At 36.1% G+C, this 6,971-nt stretch overlaps 1 pseudogene; it reads left to right on the top strand.

Moving 5' to 3' along the window:
- The first annotated feature begins 6,619 nt into the window (after window positions 1-6,619).
- LOC103751475 overlaps window positions 6,620-6,971 on the top strand; it is a 1,457-nt pseudogene continuing 1,105 nt past the window's right edge.

The following is a 6,971-nucleotide window of genomic DNA, read 5'->3' as shown; positions in this document are numbered from 1 at the left end:
GTCTTTTCTGAATTCATTCAGAAGTTTATCCCTATCTTCCTTCAGTTCTTTGATTTCTTTGTTTGTGTGTTCTTTAAACTCAGTGAGTTCTTTTACCATGTTTATAATTGTTCTTTTGAGTTCCATGTCTTGCATTATCTCTAGGGGGTTCTCATTGTACTCCTCTAGAGGACTATTAGTGTTTGGTGAGGATATGTTATTTTGGTTTTTCATGTTATTTTTTCTCTGTGAATTTGACATGTGAATTTCTTTTGTAGTTTCTGAATCTTGTGTGCTCTAGCCTTTAAGTTTCAGTCTGCTTCTTTTTGTGAACGTTATGTCTTTGTGGTTTACTTTTTGGGCATGAAAATCTGGTTCATCTAAGCTCTTGGTTCTTTCTTTTGAATTTATATTTCAGTGGACAGATTGCTTTTGTCTTCAAGAGTTCTCACAGTGGCCCAAGTCAGATGAGGATCAGATGCTCTCAGGGTTTCCCCTGAGGTCTAGATCCCTCTAGGAAGAATTTTGGCCTCAGGATTTTGGGGGTCGGACTGGCCTGGGAGCCAGGCCCAGGAAAGATGCTGGTCTAGGGCAGCTGATCGCAGTGCCACCCAGAGATGCAAAGGAAGATGGGTGCGGGAAGTGGCCCTAAGTGTTCCTGGGGACTACACTGAGGAGCTAGGTTGGTCTGGATGCAAAGGATCAGGAAGAGGAAAGGTCAGCCCTGGCATCCAGGAAATAGTCTGGCGGGTAGTGCAAGCTCAGGGAAGTAGAGGGATGTGATGGCAAGGCCAGGCCCAGAGCTCCCCTGAGGACCAGAGAAGGCACTGAGTTGGTCTTGATGCAATGGATCAGGAAGCAATGGTGGTTCTGCAGGTGTCTGGGGTTCCAAGACAAGGAATGGGACAGGACCCAGGCTAGGAGGAGAGACCAGCTGGGGAGATGTGACGGTGAATGAGGCTGAGGGAGTCAAGATCCAGAGAGTGTGGTCAACTTACCCCTGAGAGAGAGGTCTGTGGGTCAGAGAGAGCATAAAAAATATCTTAATGAGTCATAAACTAGAGTCTAAAGTAAACTTTTCAAAATTAAACTATAAAAGTTTAAAACTCAGATTTGGAGTAAGGCAAATAAAGTCATAAGGTAGAGTAACTGGCAGTTTAACATTGCTAGATTAGTTTTCTGTCCCTAAAAGAATGTCAATCATATAGAAGAAGTAAAGCCACCAAGACCCTTAGGAGGCAAATACATATTAAAAATGGTCAGCAAAATGCCTTACTTAGAATAAAAACCTGATAAATGGTCACAGTCACTAATAGGATCCTTTGAGTTGCTCTTTTTTGTTGATTCTATTTAACTTTTTTATAACACCTGAACAAAAGTTGGAAGTATTTAAAAAAAAAAAATCAATCCCTAGAACACTTGGGATAACATTATTCCCACAGCTTGGATATATGTACTTTAAAACTGCTCTGCCAGCAAAGCAGGATATTTGAAAGTAAATTCTTTGCAGGCATGGCATTAGGGTCTAGTTATAAGTTCTCAATATGGTACCAAAGCTTGGAAAGTAAGAGGAAGAAAATCAAGTTCTGCACATGCTAGATAGTAGAATTCAGCATGAAATTTCTCAACCATTCCAAAGCTGGCATTTATTTGTAAATAGTTAAATGGTAGTCTACAAGAAGAATATAATCCTCATAAAAGATTGTGTTTCTGAAATCATCCAGCTATTAAAAAATCCTCACAAAGCTGTGAATGTAACATGTTGTTTATGTTCCAATTATGCTAAGGGATAAAAATAAAATCCTATATTTAATAAATACTCCCTGGACTAAACAGAACTTTGTTGTCATTTGCTGATGCATAATGAATGAATGATAAATGAAGCTTCCTAACTCAAGTCCACAGCAATAATCTCTGTTATTGCAGCCTTAGGACGTAGGCTCATCTAGACAAATGCATTTCCCATCCATATACAGATGTTGAAGGAACTACCCGGCTGTGAATCGAGAATGAATGAAATAAGATTGCATTAATTCAGATGGTCATGGAAATTCATTTTTCATTTCTTCATTTAGTAACACTGGAAGATCCTACCTGCTCATGTTTTTTAAAAGATTGGCGTGGATATTTAAAAGATAGTATTGGAAAACTCTGCTTTGCTTTGTTCTATTTGAGTGCACTTAGCCAAGCTACTGAATGCCTGAATCTCATTTTTCTAATAGATAAAATTAGAGTGATAAAACTCACATTGTAAAATTGTTGAGCCTATCAAGATAATTTATACATGCCACATGCATCACATAGTTCTGGTACTTTTAACACATCAACTAACAAATGATCACCGTAATTCTTAGAATTCCTTTTTAAAGAAAAAGATTCTTCCTCAGGCTTATCTCTTTTTAAATATGGTATGTAAGAAACACTTTGGGCTACGAGACTGTTTTTTTCCTCTCTATTACTTCATAACACATTACACACACACACACAAGAATATAGTATATGTACATTATATATAATAGATAGCATATTAGATATATACATATATTTAAAGAATTATAAAGTTGACTATGTCCCTAAAATCAGAGCAAAACAATGGAGAAATGCAAAAATAAAGTATATAAATTGATATTAAAAATTGTAAAGTACAAAAGGATGTACGTATGTTTGTGGTTGTTGATCTTCCCTGTCAACTTGATTGAATTTGGAATTACCTGGGAGACAGACACAACTCGGGACATGTTTGTAAGGGTGTTTCCAAAGAGGTTCAACTAAGGAGGAAAGACCAACCCTGAGTGTGGGTGACACCATTCCATGAGCTGGGGTCCCAGATTGAAAGGAAAGGGAGAAAAGGCTAGGTAAGTCAAGCACCAGCAGTCATCTCTCTCTCTGATTTCTGACTAACAATGTGAGCAATCACCTCATGTTCCTCCTCATACACTGTCCCTACGATGATGGACTGTGTCCACTCATATTGCAAGCCAAAGCTTTAAGCTGCTCTTGTCAGGTATTTTGACAAAGCAATGAGAAAAATACAGACAGTGCTCCTTTGACATAAACAGCACTGAGAAGTCACATTCAGAGACGATAGAAAGACGAAATGTAGAGGCTGAATCTACAATGTGTGGTGACTCTGCTTATTATTTTTAGCTCAGGAGTTCCTCCTAAAGATAGAAGGCAAGGTTCATATGGATTCAGAGGGCATCAAAGCTCCATCCTGATTAGAGTAGGAATGGATCTAACAATGTTTTCTCTGGGAAATTATTCCATATGAACAATGGGATGTTTGAACAAACCAACAAACTGTATGAATGCGTTCTATTCATAACATTACAAAAGGGTTATTAAGATGAGAAAACCCTTCTGTGGGAGGTTTAGATAATGCAGCTTGAATGTACCTGAGTAAGAGCAGGCCCTTGGTGGTATTATCACATGAATGTTCAACTAAACTTCAGGCAATACAGTATGACACATATTTAGCAACACAAGATTTATGATTATTGCAACTTAAGGAAACTTAATACCATACCATTGGGTGATCAGGACATTCTTACCACTAAGAAGGAGCTTTACAATACAAAAATATGAAAGCATCTTAGCCTCATGACTTTGGGCTATTGCTAGATGTTACTGATAATTACTCAATATTGGTCTACAGATCAATGTGACTTTAAGTGCAGATTTAACAGTCACTTGTTACTGGTTTCTGAAAGAAGCTCCAGTGAGAAGATAAATCAACCTACATCAGTAGGCACATGGCTGAGTCCAAGAGGCATTTTTCTTTGAGGAATTGCATAGTATAATCATTCCATACTCGGTTACAAGTTCCTTATTTGGTAGTAGACCAGCAACAAGGGATCAACACTGTGAATAGCAATGTACTAAATTGTTTAGGCCAAATCAAAGAAGAAAGTAGATTAAGGATCAACATTCCAAGTGGTAAATAAGATTTCAGGAGAGCTGCACTGCAAAGTGCACTGGCTACAACAAGTCTTATCTTTAACTAATTTAAGTCTTATATGAGTGATTCAAGAGCAATCTGTCACTAGGAGCTGAAACACAGAAACTAAACCCTGATCATTTACTGGCTACTAGCAACTATACCAGGCAATATACATACTTGTATCACTGGTGAGCCTGCACATGAATTGGGAATTCTGGGAAGGTCCTTTAGAAAATGTTTGCTAATGTGTTGTATTTTGGGAAACCCTTGATTTCTTTTCCACACTCTTCTTCCTATTTCTCCTTCCCATTTGAACATTCAAAATTCATAGATATCATCTGTTCATCTGAACACTTATACAGAAACGATGCTGTGTCAGTCTCATTAGACTCTGAATACTACTTAGGTGACGAATGTATAATTAGCCACCAGGACTCTCAATGAACTCAACATTTACCACTGAACATTTATGTATGAAAGATAGGTTACTTTGAAAACCTGTACCTTTTAAAGTGCAATTGACCTTCATATTCTTTTGATTATTGACCCTGTTTTTCAGAAGCCCTTAATTATAAATAACAGAAAAAAATTATCTTCCCCAAGGTCTCACTAGAAGCCCAGTTAAGTGACAGGGGCTGATGACTTTCATACAGTATTTCTTCCATGTAGAACTGTAACGTGAAAAGGTATCTAATTAATGCGTATTGCCAGGCTGAAAATTTATTCTCATAGGTTGTTACCCTATAAGTATTTATGACATGACTTTGGTCCTCCATGTAAAAGTAGACTGTATGTTCCTAAAGATTAAAGGCTTTAGGTGAATTTATTTTAAAACATCATTGAGTGACTATCACTGTGCCTATCTGAAATCACATGGTATTCTAATGCCATCAACCATCAACTGCCTTGAATTCTTCTGGCTTGTTCCTTTTAAAAACCTTTGCAGTTTCTCCTCTAGAAATGATTAAGTAAGTAAACAGACTGCTATTTTGTTCTGTTCTGTGGGCTGTCAGTATAATCTTTTGTACCCTTTGACAAGTTTGACAGGAGTCTCAATGTAGGTAGTACACATCAAAATTAATCCAATCTATATCTAAATTGTTGAAGTGACAAGTAAACATAGAAACTTGTTTGTGAATAAACATGATAATTAATGACAATCAATGGGACAGTTCATCAAGTAAATCTTAAGAATTTAGCCTTTACAAATAAACATTTGTCAAACTATATTGCTCAGTGAGCTAGCTTCCTTTAGGGAGTGACTAGCAACTCGCTTTAACAAAATCATTGTTGAAAGAAAGTAAACATAAAATAAGACTTCTCAGGAATTCAAGGAAACAATGGCTGCTTCAAAGGTGTAACTATACAGTTATTGACAGAACCATTAATACATGTCCATTCTTCATACATGACACTCATCAGCTCAGAGAAGAAAGAAATCTTTTTACTTGGTTCTGCTCTATCACACACACAAAAAAACAGCTTTATAGATGCCACAATACACATCTTTAAGAAAGACCCATGAGAGTTTAGAATTAGAACCACAAAATACTTCAAAGTAATGATTGTACAGAAACAAGCTGTATATAATAAAATAAATTGATTTAAATTGGATTTAATTAGAAAATAATCAAAAATGAAGTGAAATTGCCCATGAATTATTCATAATTTTTCATAATGAAAGAAAAAATTTTAAATCATCTATTGGGTCTCTAATTTCACAGGAAGAATAAATTCCAGCTATTTGATCAAAGTCTTTTTTTAAGATTTCTTTTTGTATGAATGATAATGTTTCTACTTGTCACTCTAGCAAACTATTTTTTGTATCTGTAATGTTAGTGCATGATTTTAAATCTGCATAATTTTATAAAGTAAAATGCATCTTGATTAAAATTAGCCATAAGTAGAGAACTCTCTGAGTCCAAATGTACTTTTCAGATGTCTTCAAGGCAAGCAGTGACTAATAATTATTCTCCTAATTACTCAAAGGTAAGGAAGTTTTCCTTTTGGTTCATTTTTTAATATCATCAAGAGATGCCACTTTGTAACGCAAAATTACACATTATTTATCATGTTTAGGTGATCATACAGTCACCATGCTCTCAAGACCAAAACATAGGACCTGGATTCTGGCCAGAAGACAGTGTCGTCCAGGGGTCAGAGAGTTGACATGTGAAGTATTCTAATAGGCTCACAATGACGCAGTGAGACTAACGACGTTATCCTAATTAGAAATAACACACACCAAAGATAAAAGTAGTCTGTTAAAAATAATGAAAAAGGCAATAAGGTAACCGATCTTTTATTGTATTTTTTATAAGCAATCATGAAGCTCAACATAAAATAACATTCTTTCTCACCAAGATCCTAAATACTTTGAAAATAACAATCAAAATCTCACTTTCTAGTATTAACTGTTGCAAGGAAGGTGGTCTAAATCTGAAGGAAAATAATCTCCCACTAGAATATTAGATATATGTGAACTGCATCCAGAAAGCTCAAAGGAGAAAAAGGGAAAGGGGAGGTAGGATACCAATGTCAAGTTTCTCCTATCAAAGTCATCTTTCAGACTAGTCTTTACATCCAAGGCAAATAGTTTTATATCCTAGGAAGGAAACAGGGGCCAGGGAGGCTGCTGCCATCTGTGTGCAGTTATCTAGCACACTTGGACAATCTCCACAGCAACCACAGCAGTGCATAATGGCCAACAGGGGACCTGCCTACCCCCTGAGCCAAGAGGTAGAGCAGAAGATGGAGAAACAGCACTGTGCAGACCTGAAGCAGATTTATTTTATTTTATGTTATTTTATTGTTATTTATTTATGCATTTCTTTTTTTTAATTAAAAGAAGCATTTCATTACAACAGCATTAACCTATTCAATAACATTTTTCTGAGCTAGGGTACATCTCTTTTAAAATTGGCTGTATATTTTTAGGTTTACAGATGAATTATTACACTTGTACAACCTTTTACTCATTATAAACTCTATAAGATATAAAATTACAAGTTTTTATTAGTCACTTTTCTTGTTGCTGCGATAAAATGCCTGA

This window comes from Nannospalax galili, unplaced genomic scaffold (genome assembly GCF_000622305.1).
Source record: "Nannospalax galili isolate Female #2095 unplaced genomic scaffold, S.galili_v1.0 scaffold406, whole genome shotgun sequence".
Lineage (NCBI taxonomy): Eukaryota > Metazoa > Chordata > Mammalia > Rodentia > Spalacidae > Nannospalax > Nannospalax galili.
Note: the sequence above shows the minus strand (reverse complement) of the source record. Positions and strands in the feature narration are given on the sequence as shown.